Source organism: Carassius auratus, unplaced genomic scaffold (genome assembly GCF_003368295.1).
Source record: "Carassius auratus strain Wakin unplaced genomic scaffold, ASM336829v1 scaf_tig00027924, whole genome shotgun sequence".
Taxonomy (NCBI): domain Eukaryota; kingdom Metazoa; phylum Chordata; class Actinopteri; order Cypriniformes; family Cyprinidae; genus Carassius; species Carassius auratus.
Window position 1 is genome coordinate 14,237 of NW_020525640.1, and position 9,653 is coordinate 23,889.

Sequence of the window (9,653 nt, forward strand, 5' to 3'; positions counted from 1 at the left end):
TGCTTTATGTGCGCGTGCTGTTTTATGAGGTCATAAAACAGCACGCGCACATAAATACTGTCAAAAACGTCCTTTTAAGAAACTTTTATATATTTTTAAGTGCATTTATTTGCATTGGTATTTGCATGATAGTCAAATCTATTTACTGTAAATGTAGATGTTAGTCCCCTGGATCGACCTGAGGTTAAAAGTGTTCCTTGGCGACAGTTCTCGAGTCGACTCGAACGCGTAACCTATCAGACAAGCTCGGAGCTCGAAGCACTTGGTCACGGCACCCTGATAGCTCTCCAGTGTTTGCTCAGTAGGACACGTGCGTGCGGTGGAGGCGTCACGCACCTTCCAAAAGCTCTTAAAGTCGAAGTGTCTTCCGGGAATCCGCGGATTATATCGGTAAGAACATCCAGACGCTTCGTTTAAGCCTCGCAACCTTTGATGAAGCGATTCACACGCGTTTTAAACACGCAAAAGCGTCGCGTTTCCTCCCAGAACGCGGTTGTTTTGCAAAAAATGGCGTCATGGTTTTGTTGTTCAGTCTGTGGATGGTGAAGAGACGGCTCGCGCATCATTAGACAGGCTTCAGATGGCCTGTTAGGTGCAGATGACTGTTGTTAAGTACATTGTTTGTGTTTTGTGGACCTTTTCTTCATGTGTGAGGAAGGAGAGTGCGCGCAATGGCGCAAGGCTCTCCGGCGGCGCGCGCAACGACGAGCGAAGCGCAGCAGTTCGGAGCTCACGCAGACTCGGTTCGGTTTGTTTGGCTGTCGATGAGTTGTAAAGTTTGTTTTGCGTGTTTGATATCGTCTTTTATGTTTTCCTTATGCGTCAGCATCGCCCTTTGTGGTTTTAAAACGCATAGCGAGTGTTTCTTCCTTGTATAGTCCGTTCGCGTTAACTAGTTTCAAACGCGTTTGAGGATGGGGGAAAAATACTGAGAGATCCGCCTCAAGTGAAGATTTGGACACCGTGACAACATTTTAACCAATCAAAGGTCAGAGTGATTGATTAACATGCTTAAGTGGACTCCAAAACAAGTTTCCACGTGAAATGAGATGTTTTAGAAGAAAGTTTACTGCTTTGTAAAGCAGCTTTTTAGTCACAATTTCTCAGTGTCAGACTGAGTTGAAGGACAAACCGGATGCCAAACTGAAATTGGTAAACATGAAACCATCAGCAGCTGATGTTAGAGGTGTTTGACATTTGAAGAGTAAATATTCTTCAAAATAATACTCAAGTACAGTAATGAAGAACAACTTTTAGTAATTTACACTCATGAGGACTGACAGTATGTATGTATTCAGGAGATTGTGTTTACACTCAAGTTATGCAGATGTAAAGTGATGTAGTGACTCATAATGAGCTGTGTGTGATGACATAATCATGTAACTCATATGATATTATGTTAAAATATGTCAAAATGTGCTTTGCAAATCAGTCAATGTGGACTTGATAAGTTAGCTGCCAGTGAAGTTTTAACTAATGTATTGACATAACAGACTTTTTGTAAAGTTTTCTAACACAAAGCAGTTGTTTACATAACACATATCATAAAAAAACAACAACCTAGAAATAAGAAAAAAATGCAAATGTTAAAATCTGTTTCAAAGTAAATACAGAAGGAGTAAGTAAATAAATTCATTTTAAAGTTAAATTACAAGGACCAATTATTTTTTCATCTTATAAACTTTTTTTTTTTTTTTAAAGTAAAAATCAGTAGTTCAATGAAATACAATTTTGGTATGATCTTTGTTATAGAAAATTACAAATTGAGTTGAAATCAAAATAAAAAACAGATGTTTTATTCTTGGTGCGAGTCTGAAGTACAATGTTGTACATCATTTATACAGTGGTAGTTGATATTAAGCCTGAAATAGAGAAAAACTGTTCTCAAAGTTTCGTGCTTTAAGCTCTTAGAAATAAGGAAAAGTAAGAGATCGTTAAAAGTTATAATAATGTATAAAAAAAATGTTTTCTTTTAAATCACCCAAGGGGACAGAAAAATGTCCATAACTGAATCATCCAAGTAATGCGTGAAATACTCTGACACACAAAAAGCAGTTTTGTCTGTTGATCGATGCTGTTGGGATGTTCAGAGCTCTTGATTATGATTATCATTTCAGTTCATGAAGTCGAGGCTATTCGAGTTGTCAGCACTTCTGATTGTTTATACGACCATAACACACCAAAGGATTCAGATTAGTGCTTTATTATTGTTTTGATTGTTTACATTTTATCATTGGTTCTTCCCAATGTTTAATGTCTTATTACAGTAAGCAATGACAGCAGATGAGAATCACTGTTTGGAAAAAGAAAGTTTCCATAGCTGTTTTTTTTTATGATAAAGCATAATGCATGCATCATATATTTAGAGGTTGTTGTCAACATGAAGTGAACATATGTTCATCTTTCTTATTTTATGTGACGAAATACACATTTAGTGTTGGGTTATGTGTATAAATGGCCTGCATTTTGGAATATGTGGAGCGGGATAAATAGATAGATACAGACTGATCTTCTATTAATTTTTCAATGTGCTTGTAATGTAGAAACTTTCAGTGATTGTCAAGACTGAGAGCTTATGTTGTTGTTTTTCAACCAAACTCCAGCAGAGGGCGACTCTTAGAGAGCTTGCTTAAAGAGATACTGTCATCATTTACTCGCCCTCGTGCCATTTCAAACCTGTTGGACAAAGCAGATGTTTATCAGATGTTCATGCTGCTCATTTCCATTCAGTAAAGGTTGATGGTGACCAAAGACGAGACAGAAGAAAAACAAAATGTATTGCTTGTAGTTGGTTTAATTAGGCCAGCAGTTGTCTAAGGATTTTGAAAGCCATTGAAAAGCACACATCTTATTGCATTGCAGTGTCTGTTGCTGCTGCATTTGAATAGCATTGTGTCAGTGAGTGGTGTTTGATGGCTCTCTTTACATGTGTGAGTATTGAGTCTTTTACAGGCAGAACATTTACTGGATGAAAGACATCTGAAGTAGGACCTTAAACAACCAGTGTGTTTTTATTCAAGGGCAAACTAAGTGTTGTAAAACGGACAAGGATGGAGAAAAGCAGATGCATTTCAGTGCAAAGTTAAAATGGACAAACTGACAGATACAATCAACATCTACAGTACAAAAAGTATAAAATTACATGCAACATTTTTTACGGAAAATAAGTTGCACTTGGTCAAAATTGCATTGTTAAAGGGCACCTATTATGTAAAATCCACTTTTTACATGGTGTTTGGACATAAATGTGCATGCAATTTTAATTTTTCTGTCAATCCACAACAAGATATTTAAATTGAATAGTATTCAGAATAAAAAAAAAATATATATATATATATATATATATATATATATTTATAACAAACATAAATGATACAAATGTATATTATTTAAATGCACCACCTTACAAATAAACTTGCTTTGCACACTTTTTTGTGTTTTGATGTTAATTGCATTATATAAGTTGCTTTGGAGTAAAAGTGGCAGCTTTTACAACATGTAAAAACCTGACACATTATACATTCATAAATTCAGTTTAGTACTTTAATAATTCTGGTACTATAAATTAAACTAGATTTAATGTTTTTTTTCAATAGATCATGCTTTAAAAGCTCTCTGCAGTACCGTTTAGGGTTTGGCATGGCTGTTTATTGCTCTGCGGTTCTCTCTTTCTCCACAGAGACACATTTGAGGTGGTTCAGAGATGGAGGACACCCCAGCCAATGAGAAGTCTTGTCAGACGGATGAGGTCACAGGAGAGGGCACTGTGTCCGGGCCTGACCATGCGAGCAAGACACTAGGTAAACTTCCTCTTTCTGCCTGTTTATTGAATCTTGAGTACTGCATGTAATACTTACTAAATGCTTCTTGACCATTGGGATCCATTCTAACCGGCACACATGAATGGATATAATCCGCACAATAGTAAATGCATTTTAAAAGCGGCCCATCGTCTCTGATCCTTACCTATTAGAGGATTACAGCAAATTCCTCCACGGCCTGCTATTGTCCCTCACTCAGTAGGGGTCACTAGAGTCTGTGACCCTTGCAGTGGAGAGGTCATGCCCCTCCCCCTCAGCTTATTCCTGTAATGGAGGATAAGTTTACACATGCATACATAAACTAGTGTAACTTGGTGGTAACTTACACTTCAGGTTACGGAATCAAGCAAAGTTCAATTGTCACATGTTTTTAATCAAGTAATGATCAGCTTCTTATAAATTAATTTGGCTTTTATAAAGATTTCTATCATGTTTATAATTGTAGTATGATGCTGAAATTAAAGTGTTTGTGGGGGATTGTGACTGAAGCATTGATTGAGTTGCTCTTTGCCTCATTATACTGGGAGGTCAAGAGGCCACGCCCCCTGTGATGAGGTGTGGGTTCGGGGGAGTGGCTTGAGGTCTGTGTGAGAGTGATAGGATGTAGCAGTGTCACTTCCTGTACACGTCTTCATGCTTTGTTTTTACTAATGGTAGAAATGAATTAAAATCTCTTAAATGCTTTAAAGAAAGTGTATTAATTAAAATTCCAACATTAATTTTAAAAATACAAAATCTAAAATAAATGAACAAACCTTTTCCATATTATAACGAAAGAAATATAAACTTTTTAAACTTTTTTTCTATTCCATTGCGGTTTTCCTTTCATATTTCCAGTTTAGCTGATTTCCCCTTGTCTGATCTCAGCAGTTATTTTAGTATTATTTAAATACTATTATAGTGTTCATAAATATTTTAATAAGATTTTATTTTTACATTTGCAGTTTTATTTTAGTAATTTCTTGTGCTTTTAGGACATTTTTGCTTGTTACATCTTTTACATTTATTTTTTTATAATTAGTTTTTTTTATTCCAGTTTTTATTTTAGTTAATTTGCATGTATTTTTGTCTTTTTTATATTTTGAATTGGATTTTATTTTTTAAGTTTTCATTTTAATTTTAGTTTAAGATTGTCATTTGTTAGTTTTTATATTTAGAATTAACTTTGGTTTTATAGTTATTTTAATTTCAGTTTTAGTCATTTTTATGTGATTTTTGACTTTTTTGTGTAATTTTTACTTTAGCCTAGGTTTTAGTCTTTTTTACATTTTGAATTAGCTTTTGTTTTTATGGTTTTGGTTTTCATTTTAGGAATTTGTGTCTAATTTTTCATTATTATTTTAAACTAGCTTTATTTTTATATTTTAATTTTAGCTTAGTAGTATAGTTTTTCTTTTATTGTTTTGTAATTTTCTTTATCAGTTTTCTCATATTTCTATATAGCTTTAATTAATTTTTATTCCAGCTTTTGTTTTAGTCATTTTAGTACTTAAACATACTTATTTTCAATTAGTTGCCAAGGTAAAAATAAATTTTATGTTCAAATGTATCAACTTTTAAATGTATATTATTTCTGATATACACTCCATGAAATTACCAAATAATTTAAATATTTTAAACGCTTTTATGTATTACTATCTGCAAAGCTAGTGAGTCGATCAAGTCTTATTTACCAGCAAAAAAAAAATCTTGTGTCTACAGAAAGAACTATTTAGTGGAAACTGATTCATAGATCATCTCACCAACCCTTTATAGCACAAGCATCAGTCAGCAGTGTTCAACCGCAGAGCCCTAGATTGATTCTGAGTGTTGACTGCCACCTCCTCACCTAGCCGTCCTGACATTGGCAAATTTCCGGCCGTTCCTGAAGGAAATTCCCTCACACAGTCATAAAACACCTCCAATATAAGGCGAGTCTCTGAGGGCCGCTGTAAACACACCGCTGGGCTTTGCTGGCTGATCCAGCCATAAATTCACCAACATCCCCATCATCAATCTCCGACTGATTTGGTCGCTTTATCCACAGCTGTGTTCATGCCCCATATCTTCACACACGAGTGATTTTTTTTTTTCACCTCCTCATGTAGGGAAGAGTTATTGTCCTCCACTGCGTAGCTGGTGATGGAAAATGCTCTTTTAGAGTCGTTTAAGATAATCTGTTTTTTAAAATGTCTAGATTTCTAAGAAAATATATAAAGTTTTTCTTGTGCATACCCTTGAGTATGAGCAATAATAATACTATTGCTGTTGCAAACTCCACTAATAAACGTCCTTTCTGTAATAGTCTCCACAAACTAGAGCTTCATTAATCACCACCTTGAAATATTGGCATGCATAACCCAAACCGAAGAGATATTATCCGATTCATCCAGTGGAAAAATGAAGATGTGTGTTAAATCAAAGCTTTTGTTTCAGAGCCAGACGTTTTGGCAAAGTGGCAGACAGTCGCAGGCAGCGGCCATCAATAATGCAAACTTTAATAAAAACTCATTTAGAAAGCGCAAGCTGAACCTCTGTATGGATATGACTCATATCGGCGAGATCTGCCATGCAAAACATACTGAGCACAGCAGCGAACTAGACTTCAGATCATCATTTCTGTATAATGAGTTTGTCTGGTGAGGATTATTCAAAGAGATTCAGCCTGACGGAGTGTTAATAAGAGAGATAAGCAGCGTTATAACTGAGGTGCATGATTAATCGGATGAGTTTTGTGCATTTAGACTATACTAGAGTTTAGAATCATGGGTTTATGCATTTTCTCTGTTTACATCAGCAAATCTGTTGGTTTAAAACCGTTCTGAACATTTCAAACATCTATGTTGTAAATTATTAATGGATATACTGTAAGAATACACTGTTTTTCTATCGCAGTCTATTCTACTGAACCCGGAGATCCTCCTCTGCTACAAACACCGCTGCTAACCTCCAAATCTGGCATCCAGCAGATCATTGAATGTTTCCGCACAGGTGCTGTGTCTGTTCACAATGTGTTACCTAACTCGGTTTCCTCTCTTTATGATAGTCGTAGACTGAACCGTTAGAATACGGTTTGTAGTATGTATGTAGTCTAATCACTGTCCTCTTACGCTTACTTGCAGGTACTGCACATCTGAAACACATTCTCCTCAAAGAGGTGGACACAATCTTTGAATGTAAACTCTGTCGCAGTCTCTTCCGTGGCCTTCCCAATTGATCAAACACAGGGAAATGTATTGTTTCACTCGAGTGCCTGAACCTGATGGTTAGTACAGCACTGCATTTCTACTTTTCATTCTCTCCTGAAGAGAGAACATTTCATTGACATATAGCAATAAAGCACAATTGATGATTGTTGATTGCAATTCTGCTTGATCATAGAGTTGTTCATTAGTTTTTATCAGATTGGCTTCAATATAAGCTGTTTTTAGACTTACAGAATGTTTTATAGCACAATGACCTCTTATATATCAAATGATCGAGGGAATTTTGATTTCTCAGCTATGTCCCAGCATTTATGCTACTGTACCTTTAAGACTTCTATATGTAAATTGAATTGGTTCAACTTAATATATTCACACTGCCATTAATCACGGTGTGTAAAGTTGTTGAATACTGTATGCTGTTATATTAATGTATATATAAATGTTATAGTGTATCTACATAGTAATCTTATATATATATATATACACATAGGAATATTTCTGTAATATGGGCCCTTTAACTAAGGTCTACTTCTGGTTTCAGGCCTTTCTGGAGATGGCAAAACGAGCATAAAAGAACTTCTTGACGCTATCTATCCACGATCTGATAAAAGAGGAATACATACTGAAACTGGAGCCCATTGCTAGCACCAGAATGCAGTGTACCAGTACCTGTCCAAAGAAGATAACCTGCCACCTTCATCTCCGAGCCCAAACCACACCACCCCAGAGAGCTGGAGACACTACCACTTTAACAGCCAGGAACCGTACATGGAGGAGCTCCAGTTGGAAGAAGAAGAGAACAGTTTTAATTAATGAAGAAGATATGGGTGAGAACATAAAGAAGGGAGAGGATGATGTAGAGAAGGAGCCTCAGGATAGCGAAGAACCTGAGGAGCCAACAGAAGAAGCATGTGACAAAGACCTGACCCCCTGCAAATGTTTCATTTGCAACAGGACGTACCGGGTTCGAGGCCACCTTAGAAGACACCTGTGGACCGTCGACACAAGATTGCATCTTCTGGCTCCACAACCAGCTCCAGTGATTCCACGTCCAGCTCCAAGAAAATGGCCAACGGTAAAGATCCAGACAATCCCAACACCAGTCCCAGCTCTTTTTTCTGATACCCCAGAGCCCAAGGAGGACAAGGTCTCATCCAAGGCTCAATTCTCCATAGGCTTTGACTATAAGGCACTCTTCTGCAAGCTCTGCAGGCGGAGCTTCAGTTCCATGCAGAACCTGGAGAAACACATTGAGCTGCACACGGATAATGGCACGGACTTCTTTGTCAAGTTTTACTGCTGCCCGCTCTGCCGCTACAAGACACGCCGCAAGAGGGACGTGTTACGCCATCTCTCAGTGCTCCACAAGAAGAAGTCCACCTATCTGAGCAGGATCTCCCAGTCGCTAGAGAGCTACGCCGTCAAGAAGCCCGCGGAGGTCGTGTTGAACAAAAAAGAGGAGACAGTTAAAAGGTCGACAAGAAGAAGTACTTGTCCACCACGGCCACACTTCACCATATCTGACACGCAGGAACTTGCCTCCGAAAACCCCTGGCATAGTGGGCCAAAGACCTTGAAGACCCAGCAATAAGAAGCACCAAACGAGGAGGGGACTCGTAACAAAGAAATAAAGCCTAGTAGCCCAAAAGGGGGTGCTACCAAGAAATCTCTGCATGTGTGCAACATCTGTGGGCAGAGCTTTAAAAAGACAAGATACCTCGGGTTGCACACAAGAAGCCACCTGAAATCCACAACCAGGAGCGCAGGTATCAGAACAAGATCCAAGGTCATGCTTTGGTGAGTTGTGCACTTCACAAACTCTGTTTCAAACCCTTGTGAGTTACCTTGCTGTCTACTTCCTCCACAGCTACTGTAGTTCCTTCTAGAGCAGGATACTAACTGAAACGAAGCCTCATGAGTAAATAATATGGAACGCTCTAACTAGGGTCCCAGCTAACAGGGAATATTCTCAGAACTTTTTGGCACGTTTCTCCCCAAGTTATGAACAGTTATCTGTCTTTAATAGTGTTCTCAAAACGTGTTCTTCTTCACAGAAGAGTTTTTCCTGAAAAGTTTTAGTTGGATGTCCATCGAATTGCTTCAGATGTTACTACTTTCAGAGTCGGAACATTCAGGAGAACATTCTAAAGTAACATTCTCATAATGTTAAACGATGAAGTGGAATGTTTCTTTTACATTCCCACACTCAAGAAAAAAAAAAGATTTGTAAACATTTAAAAAACTGGATGTTTTGAGCATTCAGAGAACATTCAGAAATAATGTTTTAATAATTCCATAGGAATGTTAGTGAAAAAAATGTGACTTCCAGTTGATTCTGGTTGAGTTGGACATTAGCTTGTTGCTAAGCTAACACTACGTTTTGGAGCATACATACAGTAAAGTATTGAATAAAACAGTAGACATTTTTCCTGCTTTGTTCACCAACTTTCACTTTTCAGTTAGCTCATTGCAATACATTCTGCAGTTGCCTTCTTGGCAAAAGATACATAGTTCTGCCTTCGAATTTGATCAAAACATCTTAGAGCCATATAACATCATCAAGTGCATTCTGCATTGCCTTCTTTGCAAAATGTATGCAGTTCTGCCTTTAAGCAGGCTTCAAAAATTTCAGAAGTCAACCGTGTAA

General features: G+C 37.3%; 1 pseudogene; it reads left to right on the forward strand.

Annotated features, from left to right (window-relative positions):
• Window positions 1-339: 339 nt before the first annotated feature.
• Window positions 340-8,807, forward strand: LOC113079397 (zinc finger protein 800-like; annotated as a pseudogene).
• The last annotated feature ends 846 nt before the right edge of the window (window positions 8,808-9,653 follow it).